The sequence below is a fragment of the Peromyscus leucopus genome, chromosome 1 (genome assembly GCF_004664715.2).
Source record: "Peromyscus leucopus breed LL Stock chromosome 1, UCI_PerLeu_2.1, whole genome shotgun sequence".
NCBI lineage: Eukaryota > Metazoa > Chordata > Mammalia > Rodentia > Cricetidae > Peromyscus > Peromyscus leucopus.
Genome location: NC_051063.1, coordinates 119,271,536 through 119,286,604, shown reverse-complemented (window position 1 = coordinate 119,286,604; position 15,069 = coordinate 119,271,536). Strand labels below are relative to the sequence as shown.

Here is a 15,069-nt window from a genome sequence, read left to right as displayed (position 1 = left end):
AGCCTGGGGCCTAAGCTGGGACACTTTGCTCAGCTTTAGTGTAGGGAGGAGGGGACTGGACCTGCCTTGGCTGAGTCTACCAAGCTGGGCTCACTCCCCAGGGGAGACCTTGCCTTGGAGGAGGTGGGAATGGGGGGGTGGGATGGGGGAGGACTGCGGGATGGGAGGAGGGAGGACGGGAATCTGTGGCCGATATGTGAAATTAAGTTAATTATAAAATACAAATTATGTATATATATGAAAATTTAAAAAAAGAAAATGAATAGAAACACTTAATTTTGTAATTTAATCAGTACTACTTTTGTTTCTTCTCTTTCTCTAATCTAAGCTCCTATTAATATTGAAGTAGAATGATCTCCCTATTTAGATCACTTAATAGATCATCTAGCCTATCTAACCTTAAGATTTCATATAATGCCCCAACATTTTAGCACAGAATTTAATGAAAGTCCCACAGTCCTTCAACTATGACACCAGAATGTGCCTAATCACAAGGTTTGATCCATAGAACTGAGGTCCTGGTCATTTGATGAAACTATTATTCATCTTATTTTCTTCATTTTACATGGAGAAACTTTATATTTTGACACAATATTTAATGAGTAGAAAGTAGCTTTTAATCTTTTAGATTTGCTTACAGCTGTAAGTAAGCTAGATAAACTCAATGAATATATTCAGCTTTAGCATTTGTGACTCTGAACTTGTGAAAAGAATTTATCTTTGGTCTTAACAAAATAATGTAGCATTTTGGGGCAAAGATGCAAAGAAATAGCCCTGCACTTGAGGCTAAGATAGAGAAGACCTCCACGGCCACCAGAGCCTTGCCTTTGGTGCTTTGGTAGACAGCTAGAAAGGTGACCCAAACACTGCAGAACACCAGCATGCTGAATGTCAGGAACTTAGTTTCATTGAATGTGTCAGGCAGATTCCTGGCCAGGAAAGCTATAGTGAAACTTGCCAGGGCAAGAGAGCCCATGTACCCCAGGACACAGTAGAAGGAAATCACTGAACCTTTGTTGCAAACAATGATGATGTGGCCATGTTCCATGTGTACATCAGCATCAACAAATGGAGGAGAAGTTCCTATCCAGATTCCACAGAGAAGCATTTGAATCATGGTGCACACGGGGATGATGAAGTTAGGTGCCCCTGAAACCAGCAGTGACCTCATTCTTTTATCTGGAACAGTGACTTTGAATGCCAGTACTACAGTAATAGTCTTTGCCAAGACAGTAGAGGTGGCTACAGTGAAGACAATTGCAAATGTGGTCTGCTGCATTATACAGGTGATTGTATGTGGATGGCCAATGTAGAGCAAGGGACAGAGAAAGCAAAAGATGAGGGAGATGAGTAGGACATAGCTGAGAGCTCTGTTATTGGCCTTGACAATGGGAGTGTCTTGGTGCTTCAAGAAGACACAGAATACAACAGCTGTGAGAGCAGAGAAGCACAGAGCCAAGCAGACCAGAGATATTCCCAAAGGATCTTCATAAGCCAGAAAGGTTATAACTTTTTTGAGGCAGTGAGTTTGATCTGTGTTGGCATACTGATCAGGTGGACACTTCACACATTCGTCCATGTCTAGTATAGGAAAGGCATTATTATCAGTTTTAATTTTTCTCTATTTTTATGTACAAAATATGCAAAATACTAATACTTTGGAATTTCATAGATAAATTAGCCTTATATTTTGTGGTTTATGGAAATCTAAATATATTTAATTCATAGGGTTTCATCCCAATTTCCAAAACTTATCATTTTTATGAATGCCCTTGTTCATATTTATCTTACATACTCATGAATTAACTAGTAGTTTTCAAAAACAATAATGTACTGTCACATAATATTTAGACTTATGCTACAACATACCTTGGATTGGATCATTGATGGAAGCACACTTTTTTATTCATGGTTTTGTTTAGTATGCAAAATAAGAACTTAGAATGAGCTGCTTCCCTGCATCTTATGGTCTATCAGCAACAAATTTGATCCAACATTAATGGCCTCCTATGACTCCTTGGACATACTATCTCAACTTACCTTATATTTTTGAAAAGAACCTACAACAAGCACTTTACTTAGGCAGTATATTCCCTAAGTCATTTTAAATATTTTTTCTTATACACATAAGTATAGTCCTTACTCCTCATCATGGAAACTTACCTTGGAACAGACAGAGACCATTAGGGAAAATGCAACCAATGAAAATCTAGAGTTATGGTCTAGTCCATTGGATTCATCTACAACACTATTCTATCACTAAGGCTCATGGAAAATACCATGAAAGCTGGTTGGAAAGCTTACAAGAGCCACTTCACAGAGTTTGATGTGAGTCTGTGTTTCCTAGGAACATCCCAAGCAACATCCATAATGTCTCACCAATATGCCAGCTTAAACATGAGCTGAACAAGGATAAAAACAACGGACATGACAAAGATAGTTGGAGAAAGACCATCAGAAAACAACTATATGCAGAGAACTGTAGACAGTTATATAACTGCAGGAATATTGAAAGAGAAGTGCACACCGATTATCTCTGAATAACAAAATGATCAGTCCTGAAAATGTAAGAGTTATATTGCACATATTGAACAGGTTGTATAAAGAAATACATGTATACATAAAGTATTTTATGTGGCATCAATTAATAAGAAGATTGACCATGAGTTTTAAAGAGAGGGAAGAGGCATGTGTGGCAGTTTTTGGAAGAAGGATAGGGAAAGGAATATTATGTAATTATATTATAATCTTAAAAATAAATGAAGCAAACAAAAGCATTGATAATATCAAAGAAGGCAGAGACAACATGAACAAATTACCACCTAAATTATCTGCATGTCAAAATCATTTCCTTTGGCTTATGTTTCAATGTATGAATTTTGGTAGGGTATATTATTTGCCAGCTTTACTAATGTCTGTAAGATTCAACTGCCCAAGTCTCAAGACAGTTTCGTATTCATTGAGAAATATCATGGTCAAGATAGTATTCCATATATAAAGGACATAATTTTGAAAGACAGTACTAAATGGGGCTTAGGACATCCTTCCACCCATATGTTTATAATTTATACTGCAGTGCATTCAGTTTTCTTTCATTTGCAGTGAGCCAACAGGTCATATTGAGAAGTGATGGTGTACTGAGTCTCTTCATTGAAAGATGTATATTCTTTTTCAGTTTTTATATTCTATCTGATTGCTCTGAACAAAGGTATCTAAACTAGTAAATCTAAGTATTCACATACTTCAACTTTTTATATCAATTTCAAATTATTATGTGTTATAAAATGTTATATTTTAAAGCTTTAAAAATTACACACAGGAACAAGGGGAATTTAATCTAACTCTGTTTATTAACCTTGTATTCGACCAACACAAATGTCAATAAACAAACTTTTAATTGAATTAGATATATATTTAATAGAATCATTTAAATAGATATAATTTTATTAATTTCTTTTCATTGCATTATTCTATTCAATTGGTTTATCTTCTCGTACTTTTCATTGGGTTTTCTAATTAAATATGTTAATATTCAGTATAATTTTTAAAATATGTACTTCATCTTCATAATCCTGTTCACATCATATGAAACCATATACATTTTGGTCTTATTCTTAAATAAAACTTTAAGTTTATTATTTAGCTTTTCTCATCACTCCAACCACAATTAATTCCATCTTTCAGTTACCCCATACACTAACAATAACATCATTTCCAGTATTACTATGAAATTCATATTGAGTTTTCACCACATATTGAATTAAAAAACTCTCCATTCATATTTGTTATGATCATTAGAATAAAAGATTTAATTCAGAGTTTAATATATTGGCCTCCAAACTCATCTGTGGCCTAGAATACTACTGAAAATGAAACCTACCAATGATTGTATTGATTTACCATAGAACACAATAAAAAAGACATGTTTCTAAAATCTGATACATTACTAAATATCCACTTCTTGATAGAGACATTGAGTGACAATTGGAAAATATGGATGCTGTGGAAGTCTGAATGTGATTAGTCTCTGTAATCTCATAGAGAGTGGCACTTTGGGGAAGTGTGGCTTTGTTTTTTGGAGTAGACATGGCCTTGTTGGAGGAAGTGTATCTCTAGGGGGTGGGCTTTGAAGTCTCCTTTGATCAGTCTCAGTGTGAGATCCAGTTCACTTCCTGTTGCCTTTAGATCAAGATGCAGAATTCTCAGCTCCTCCTAAGTACCATGTCCTTATCCAGCACCTTGTCTACCTGCATACCACCATGTCCAACCATGATGATAATGGACTAAACCTCTGACCTGTAAGCTGATCCAATTAAATGATTTCCTTTATAGGATTTTCCTTAGTCATAGTGTCTCTTCATAGCAATAGAAACCCTAAGTAAGACAGAAGTTGGTTTCAGAGACTGAGGTATATTGATGTGATAGGCCTGACCATACTTATCTTTGAAGGAATATAGACTGTAGATTAGAAAGGCAGTAGAATGTTTTAAGTGCTGCTTAATGGACAGCATGGAAGACAGTGGTGATGAGTGTCATTTGATGAACTGTGGCAGCCTGCCTCAAAGTGTTTCAGAGAAGAATATTAATACAGGGCCTAGACATCATTCTTGTAATATTTTGATGAAGAATGCAGCTGCTTTTTGCCCTTGTCTGAAGAGTCTGCCTGAGGCTAAAGTGAAGAGTTTTGGATTTATTCTATTGGCAGAGGAAATTTCAAAACATCCCAATAATGAGAAAAGAGCACAAAAAGCCCCATAAAACTGCCATGTGTGGTTATTAGTGTTAACTCTACAGAAGATTTGTAATGAAAAGGAGCAGGTGAGCAAGGTAAAATACAGAATATACAATTTGAGGAGAAAAGGAACACCAGGTAGTGGAATGGAGCTAAGTCCTGTGTTAAGGAGTTCAACTGATTAAGAACTGGAATAAAGGGAGTGGTGACCTCATGATAAGATTCCACCCAGATAAGTTTCCAATTTGTGGAAAGGAATTAAAGAAAAGCATAGAGCCTTGTGTGATGGTTTACACTTTCAATCCCAGCACTCCGTAGGAAAATGTTGGCACATCTTTGAGTTTGAGGTCAGCCTGGTTTGCAGATTCAGTTTCAGGATAGCTAAGCTCAGGCAGTGAAGGATACCATTGAAAACAGAAATTTGGTAAAGATGTAATTGAACAAGGAGACCATGCTGCAGCCCCAGCAAGTTGCAGAATTGGGAAGCTTTGGCCGTGCGATTCTGGTTTTAAGGATTGAAGAAAGGGATTATGGACACTTCCTCAATGATTAAGGCCTGTTGCTGAGGCCAGGCATCTGTCAAGGGTATTCATGAATGGAGGCCCAGAGAACCCATTGTGTGACCCTGTGAAGGTGAAGCCTGGATTGCTTGGAAACCCCAAGATGTCAGAAATGCCAGAACCTTTTTGGGAGAGCTACTAACAGGTCCTGGAACCAGCACAAAAGAGAGAAGTGTGTTGCTCTCAACAAAGCTGAAAGGATTTGGGGTTCTGAAGAGTGTTTTGACATCAGACATGGAGATACAGGGTTTGGAATTCCCCAGCTGGTTTTTGGTTTTGTGTTGGTCAAGTATCTCCTATGTTTTAGAATGGTAATGTATATCCTGTGTAATTGTATGTTGGAAATATGTGATTTATTTTTCTTTTGATTTTATAGGGAATTATAGTTAAGAGATTGCATGAATCTCAGAAGAGATTTAGTATTTTGTACTTTTAAACATAGTTGAGACTTTGATAGATTGTGGAGACTATTGAAGTTGAACTAAATGCATTTTGCATTACGATATTGTTACAAGCTTATAGGGGTCAGGAAGTGGAATGTGGTAGTTAGAATGTAATTGGCCTCCATAATCTCATAGGGAGTAGCATTATTAGGAGGTGTGGCTTTGTTGGACTAGATGTGTCCTTGTTGGAGGAAATGTGTCAATGTGGGAGTGACCTTTGAGGTCTCTTTTATCAGGCCCAGTATGATACCTTGTTCATTTCTGTTGCCTTTGGATGAAGTTGTAATTTTCCAGCTCTTTCTCTAGTATCATGTCTGCCTATATGCCACTATGTCCCACCATGGTGATATTGGATTAAATTTCTGAACTATAAGCCACTCCAATTAAATGTTTTTCCTTTATAAGAGTTGCCATGGTCATGGTGTCTCTTTATCGCTTTATAAACTGTAGCTGAGACAGGTGCATAGCATTCATAACTTTAATAAAATTAAAAGTAGATAAAATTTATTACAATATTCTGAATTCTAAAATATAGACTAGATGTACAGGAAATATTTAGTACTGTAAAGAAGTATCTATGAGAAAATACTAATTCACTTGTTTGGAATGATTAGACCATAATGTATAGTTCATGAACAAGGCAGCATATAGTTTCAAAGAGCAGTGTTCTTAACTCATTTACATTTATAATGACATTTATCTTTTCCTTTTCCCCAAAGAGATCTCTGAGAACTATATAAACATGGTAGAAAATAAACAATCAGTTGATTATTTTGGTAAATTATATTCTTACTTGTCATGTTTGAAATTTCATTTTCTGGACAGGGGTTACAGTCAAAACAGCAGACAGCATTTCCCTGCTGAGGGGATTTTCTGAATCCTGGATTGCAAGGCCTACTGCATATAGAGGGTGGAGTCTGTGGAAAATCAGATACAATTTTGAAATAAAAAGCTCAACATATATGACAAAAACAGCAGTGATTCACAGTATGGATCCACTGAAAAGTCTCCCTTTACATACATGCATCATATTATAAAGCATAATTTCAGTACCTTCTCATGCTTCTCCTTTCCTCCAGACCCAGTTCCACAGTTTACTCCCTGGTGCTGAACCAGAACACCAGTTGCAGCCTTCCCTTCTCTTACCACATCTCCCATAAATGCCATCGATCATTGCTTTGTAGCCTCCCTTTCCTCGCTCATCCCCACATTACAGTACCCAACTCTACCAGGCATGTCCTGCTTAAACAGATGCCATACCTGCCAGAAAGCTAGGTAGGCTATGGCAGGCCTTCTTCTGTCTCTCTGTTCCCCTAGATACAATCCTGCATTCTCCTCATTAGTGCTGCAGCAGAATGCCATCTGCAGCCTTCCCTCACCCCTGCTTATATCTCATGTCAGTCCAACAAGTTATCCCTTCCTAACCCCCCCATTCATTACTGAATCCCAGCCTTCAACTCCAGTAGGAATCTCCTGACAATTCAAGTACCACCCCTCCCAAGTCAACAAGTAGATTGAAAACAGACTCACAACCTCTTCCTAATACTCTTGAGATACAATCCTTTGAGTCTCAGTCCCAGATCTGTTGCTGAAAACCTGCTGTGCTCTAACTTTCCTGTCTGATACTGTCCTCAGTGGATCACAAAGACCTTCTCCTCCAAACTTCCTTTTCTCAACTCATCCTAATTACCCAGCCTCAAAAACCAAGTGGCTGAACATGCCAGGCAACACACAGATAACATACATCACACTCTGAACATCCAGAGAGGAATGAGAAACCAAGGGAAAAAACACACCAGCCAACAAAGACAAATCCAAACATCAGCACTAACAATTTTAAGAACCCAAAACCCAGATGCCAGGATGCCAGCATAAAAATCAATCAACAACAGCCACGACAGTATGTCTTCATTAGAGCCCAGCTATCTTACCTCAGCAGGCCCTGAATATCTAAACATAGCTGAAAGGACAAGAAAAATACCTTAAAATTGCCTTTTTGGATTTGATGGAGGTCCCTAGGAAATTAATGAATTCCTTAAAGAAACATGGAAAAACACAAGCCGACAGTATAAGGAAATATATAAAACTGTTTAAGACCAGAAAATGGAAATAGAATCAATAAAAATAATCCAAACTGAGGGAATTCTGGATATGATAAATTTAGGAACTAAACATGAAGTATAGAGGAAAGCTTCACTAGCAGAATACAAGAGATGGGTGATAAAATGTAAGGCATTGAAGATGATAGAAGAAATGGGTACATATGTGAAAGAAATTGTCAAAACTGAAAAAATCATGACATTAAACACCCAGGATATCAGGATATCAGGAACATTATGAAGATCAAGCCTAAGAATAATAGAGAAATAGGAAGGAAAAGAAACCCAGCTCAAGGGCCCAGACAATATTTTCTACAAAATCATAGAAGAAATTTTTTTTAGTGTAAAGAAAGAAATGACTATAAAGGTATGAGAAGTATACAGAACACCAAATAAATTAAACTAGAGAAGATAGTGCCTTTGCCTATAACAACAGAAACACAAAGCATACAGAACAAAGAAAGAATATTAAAATTGGCAAGGAAAAGACCAATTAACATATAAATACAAGTCTATTAGAATTATACCCAACTTCTCAATGGAGTCAAAACATCCCAGACAGATACCACATAGGCCGGTCCGGACTACTATACCATCCATAAAACTTTCACCCATCATCAATGGAGAAAATAATATATTGCATGAAGGAGTCAAATTTCAACAATATCTACCTATTCATCCAGTTGTACAGAAGATGCTAGAAGAAAAAAATCATAACTAAAAAGTTTAAGAACACAAATGAAATAATAGGAAATAGTCTCACAGCAGAAAAATTAAAAGAATGGATTCTTTCTCTCTGTCTGTGTCTCTCTCTCTTTGTCTCTCTCTCACTGATCTCCTTTCCCTCAGCAAAATCACATGAATCAACAATCATTGGTAATTGAAATTTCAAAGTCAGTGCTCTCAATTTCCCAATAAAAATACACAAACACAATGGCTGTCTAAAGAAAATCCATGCTTCTGTTGTATCCAAGAAATACTCCCTAATATTGAGGCAAGACATAACCTCAGGGTGAAGAGTTGGGAAAAGATAATCCAAGATGTACCTCTAACACTCAAGCAGATATAGTCATTTTAATATCTAATGAAATAAACTTCAAACAAAAAATAATAAAAGGAGATAGAGATACTACGTACACAAAAAAAGGGAAAAAACCCAATAAGTTGACATTTCAATTCTTAACATCTATGCCACAAACACCTGTGCACCCAGGTTTGTAAAAGAAACACCACTACAGCTTAAAATATACATGGGTCCTCTCAGATGAATAGTGGGAGACTTCAATACTCCACTCTCACCAATGGATGGTTCCCAGACAAAAATTAAACAGTGAAATACTGGAGCTAAGAGACATTATACACAAAATGGACCTAATTGTTAATTCAAGGCCAATTCACACAAACACAAAAGAATTCTTCTATACTCTGCACCTCATGGAGCTTTCTCCAAAAATTTCCACATATTCAGATGTAGTGGGTAGCCATTCCAGCTTTGATCTGGAAGTTCCAACCCCCATTGAGGCTTCAGTAACTGTCATGCCTACAAGGCATGAAGACCGGAAGACCAGACATCTGGACCCTGAAGACCGGAGATCTGGATGCCTGCCCTCTTGGTTCCTTGGACCTTGGATGCTGGAGGTAGATGGAGCAGAGTTCTTCAGAGAACACTGCCAGCCTGTGCTACCCCTTTCACAGACCCTGTCCTATCCCTTCATTTGTGAATTACACCACAAAATAAACCTCCCTTTTAACTACGTGGAGTTGTCTCAATAATTTCACCAATATTCAGACACAAAGCAAGTCTGAACAGAGAGAAGAAAACTGAAATAATTTCATGTAGTCTATTAGACCACCAGGTATTAAATCTGAAAATCAACAACAACAGGAAAAAAACCCCAGAAAGCCTACAAACTCATGAAAATTGAACAACTCTCTACTGAATGAAAAATGAGTCAAGATAAGAGTCAGAAAAGAGCCAGGCATTGGTGGCACACGCCTTTAATCCCAGCACTCGGGAGGCAGAGCCAAGCGGATCTCTGTAAGTTCGAGGCCAGCCTGGGCTACCAAGTGAGCTCCAGGAAAGGCGCAAAGCTACACAGAGAAACCCTGTCTCGAAAAACCAAAAAAAAAAAAAAAAAAGAGTCAGAAAACAAATTTGAATTTTCCTAGAATTCAGTGAAACTGCATACACAGCAAACCCCATGCGACACTATGAAAGTGCAGCAAAGAGAAAAGTTCCTAGCAGTAATTGCCTTCATAAAGAAATTGGAGAGATCTCATACTATCCGCTTAACAGCTCACCTAAAAGCTCTATAAGACAGCAATAAACTCACACCAGAGTAGTAGATGGCAAGAGATAATCAAACTGAAGGCTGAAATCTATAAAATAGGAAAAAAGAGAATAATGCAAAGAGTCAATGAAACAAAGAGCTGGTCTTTGAGAAAGTCAACAAGATAGACAGAGAGAGAATAATTAAATTAACAAATAAAAAAAGAAATAAGGCCATATCCACAGAGAGTGAGGAAAATCAGAAAATCATAAGTAAATAACTGGAAAACCTGTACTCCAGAGGACATTCTTTAATAACCTGTACTCCTCCAAAATGGAACATGTAAAAGAAATGGCCAGTTCTCTCAAAAGATACAGCTTACTAAAGTTAAATCAAGATCAGTTTAACAATTTAAACAAACCTCTAACATTTAGTGAAATCAAAGCTGTCATTAAAATTCTTCTAGTCAAGAAGGAGAAAAAACTCAAGCCAAACCAACAAACCAATCAACAAACAAACCAAACCAAACAAACCAAAAAACCAAAAAACCCAACCAACCAAATGAAAAAACTTTGGCAATCAAACAAAAGAAAACAAAACTAAACAAAACAAACAAAAAAGTTATGGCTGTGTGGTTTCAGCATAGAATTTTATAAGACTGTCAAAGAGTTAACTCTAATATTTTCCAAATTATTTTCCAAAATTGGAACAGAAGGAGCATTGCCCAGTTCATGAATCCAGTTACCCTAATATCAAAACCATATAAAGAGTCAATAAAGAAAGAATTACAGGCCAATTTTCCTTATAAAATAGATTCAAAAATACTCAATTAAATACATGCAAACAAAATCCAAGAACATATAAAAAAGGTTATTATCCATCACCAAGTAGCTTTCATCCAGGAGATGCAGAGATGTTTCAACATAGGGAAATCAGTAACTGTAACCCACTATATGAATAAACTGAAAGAAATAAAACCATAGGTTTATCTCATTAGATGCACAAAAGGCCTCTGACAATATCCAATATTCCTTCATGATAAAGACCTGAAGATATTAGGGATATAAGGGCCATAAGTAAATACAATAAGGTAATTTACAGTAAGCCTATAGCCAATATTTAAATTAATGGAAAGAAACTGACAATTCTACTAAAATCAGTAACAAGACAAGGTTGTCCACTCTCCTTATATCTATTAAAAATTTTACTTGATGTTTTAGCTATAACAGTCAGATATTTGAAATAGAGCAAAGTGATACAAAGTATCATTATTTGCAGAGGATATGATAGTATGCCTAAATGACATTTAAAAAATCCACCAGGGAACTCCTACAGCTGATAAACATTTTCAGCAAAGTGGCTAGATACAATATTAATAAAAAGTATCAACAGGCTATCTATGTACAAATGACAAACAAAAAGAAGTCAGGGAAACAACACCTTTCACAATACCATCAAATAATATAAAATATTTTGAGTAAACTCTAAGCAAGCAAGGGAAATATTTCTATGATAAAAAGTTTCAGTCTTTGGGGAAATAAATTGAAAAAGAAATAAGAAAATAAAGTGCGAGGGTCAAGGGAAAGAGAGCCTGTGGGAGCGGGAGATCCCAGGTGGATTAAGAACAGAGAGGGAGAACAAGGAATAGGAGACCATGGTAAATGAAGACCATGTGAGGAAAGGAAGAAACAAAGTGCTAGAGAGGCACACAGAAATCCACAAAGATACCCCCACAATAGACTGCTGGAAATGGTCGAGAGATAGCCGGAACTGATCTACTCTGGTGTTGGGATGGTCAAACACCCTAATAGTCTTGCCAGAAACCCCATCCAAGGACTGAGGAATCTGGATGCAGAGATCCACAGCTAGGACCCCAGTGGAGGGCCGGGAGTCTAATTAGCGAGAAAGAGGAGGGTTTATATGAGCGAGAATTGTTGAAACCAAGGTTGGATAAAGCACAGGGACAAATAGCCAAACGAATGGAAACTCATGAGCTATGAACCAAAGGCTGAGGGGCCCCAACTGGATCAGGCCCTCTGAATAGGTGAGACAGTTGATTGGCTTGATCTGTTTGGGAGGCATCTAGGCAGTGGTACCGGGTCCTGGCTCATTGCATGAGTTAGCTCTTTGAAACCTGGGACTTAGGTAGGGATGCTTGGCTCAGTCTTGGAGGGAAGGACTTGACCTGCCTGGACTGAGTCTACCAGGTCAATCTCAGTCCTGGGGAGGCTTTGCCCTGGAGGAGGTGGGAATGGGCAGTGGGCTGGGGGGAGGGGGAGGGGCAGGAGGGGGAGAACAAGGGAATCTGTGGCTGATATGTAGAACTGAATGGTATTGTAAAATAAAATAAAAGGGAAAAAATAAATAAAAATGCCATACTAACACAAATCTGCATGCTGCTTTTCAAATAAAAAAGAAATGGAAAGATCTCCCATGTTCATGGATTGGTAGGTTTAACATAGTAAAAATGGTAATCCTCCACAAGCAATCAACAGATTCAACACAGCAACCATAAAAATTCCAATGCAATTCTTTACAGACCTTGAAAGGACAATTCACAATTTCATATGGACAAATAATAACCTCAAGAGAGCAAAAACAATCCTGAACAGTAAAAGACCAGCTGGAAGTATCAGCATCACTGGTTTCAAGTTGTACTACAGAGCTATAATCATTAAAACCACATGGTATTGGCATAAGAACAGATACTGATCAATGTAATTTAACTGAAGACCAGATATAAGTTCAGATACACATGGACATCTGATTTTTTTTGGTTTTTCGAGACAGGGTTTCTCTGTGTAGCTTTGAGCCTTTCCTGGAACTTTGGAGACCAGGCTGGCCTCAAACTTACAGAGATCCGACTGTCTCTGCCTCCCTAGTGCTGGAATTAAAGGCATGCCCTACCACCACCTGGCTGAACATCTGATTTTTGACACAGAAGCCAGAAACACACACTGGAAAAAAGACAGCATCTTCAACAAATCGTGCTGGTCAAACTAGATGTCTGTATGTAGCAGAATACAAAACACCCACATTTAACACTCTGCAAAAATCTCAATTCCAAGTGGATCAAAGACATCAAATACAACAACAACAACAACAAAACAGATAAAATGAACCTGATAGAAGGGAAAGTGGGGAATTGCCTTGGAGGTATTGGCACATGAAATGACTTTCTGTATAGAATACTGATAATGCAGGCACAAAGACTGCCAATTAAATGGAACCTTTTGAAACTGAAAAACTTATGTAAGGCAAAGGATATCATCAACTAGATAGAGAGGCAGTCTACAGAATAAAAGAAAGGTCTTTACCAACTCAACAGTTGACAGAGGACTAATATCTAAAATATAGAAGGAATTCAAGCGACTCAAATGATCAATTAATAAAAAACCAAATAATCCAATTAAAAATGGGAAAAGACCTACACAGGAAATTCTCAGTGAAGAATCTCAAATAGCTGAGAAACAATTGAAGAAATGTTCAACATCCTTAGCCATCAGAGAAATACCAAATAAAACTACTTTGGGATTCCATCTTACACCTGTCACATTGGCTAAGTTTAATAACACAAATGATATCTCTTGCTGGTAAGGATGTGAAAAAAGGGGATCACCATTCCATTACCAGGGGGAGTGCTAATTGTATATCCAGCAAGGAAATCAAAATATCATTTTCTCAGAAATATGACAATAAGTATCTCTAGACCCAGATATACTATTTTCAGCATATAACTGAAGGACACTCCATATTACCACAAGGACACTTGATCAATTTCCTTCATTGAAGATTTGTTCATGATAATCAGACACTAGAAGCAACCCATATGTCCCTCAGCAGAATAAAGAAATGTTGTATACTTACACAATGAAATATTACTTAGGTTTTAAAAGAAAAAAATGTTATGAAATTTGCAGGCAAATGGACGAAACTACAAAAGAACCATTCTGAGTGAGGTAACACAGATCCAGAAAGATAATTATGGCATGTATTCACTTATCAGCAAATATTAGCCTTTAAATATATGATAACTAGGCTCTATAGACCCAGAGAAGTTAGATAAAGAGGTGGCATTGGACAAAAAAGGGATCTCCCTGGGAGAGAGAAGCAGAATAAATTTTATTTGTAGACTGTGCCTGGTGGACGAGAGTGGGGGAACCATGTAGGAGGAGATAGGGTAGAAGGAGAGAGTTATTGAATAGATATTTGGAATTAGGAGGGCTTTTTGAGGAGTGGTGTGGAGACCTAGAGCAATGGAAACTTCCTGGAATCTATGAAGGTAATCATAATGAGGACTACTAGTAATGAAGAACAAAGAGTCCCAAATGACCACCTTGTGTAGTGAAGCTAGACTTCCAATTGTAGAACTAGGATGCATTCAATGAATTGTTGGCTAAGGGGATCCCATGGAAATCTCCAAACAATAAAGGCTGTTGCTTAGACAAAACATTGCTCTCTGCAAACTGACAGTGGGGCTTCCTTGTTGAGGAGAACATGCATTGCAACGCACTACAATACATTGAAAATGGAGAAGTCAAGTTGTTCATCCTACATTCTACTCTGTTTGTTGCAGAAGGCAGTTTTCAGGCTACCAAAAAAATAAATGGACACCAACCCAGTCACAGAACTTCACCTAAAATACATCCTGCCAACAAAATATGCTAGGTTTATGGTGGCACAGAACTCATGGGAGTATACAACTGTCCAAGTTGACATATAGCCCACTCCATGAGAAGAAAGTCATACCTGCCACAACTTGGGTAAACATGAAGCAAAGACTCGATAGCTCAGAGACCAATACCAGTTGGTCTAAAAACAAAAGTCAATAATATGGTTCTTTTTTATATATTTTTATTTTATAATTAACTTAATTTCACATAGCATCCATGAATGTTCTGCGATATTCACAGATCAGTGCCTTAACTAGTCATCATCAGAGAAGCTTCCTCCAGCAGGAGATGA

The 15,069-nt window shown here is 37.3% G+C and overlaps 1 pseudogene; it reads right to left on the bottom strand.

The window, feature by feature from the left end:
- Positions 1-661: 661 nt before the first annotated feature.
- Positions 662-15,069, bottom strand: part of LOC114686825 — a 35,437-nt pseudogene continuing 21,029 nt past the window's right edge.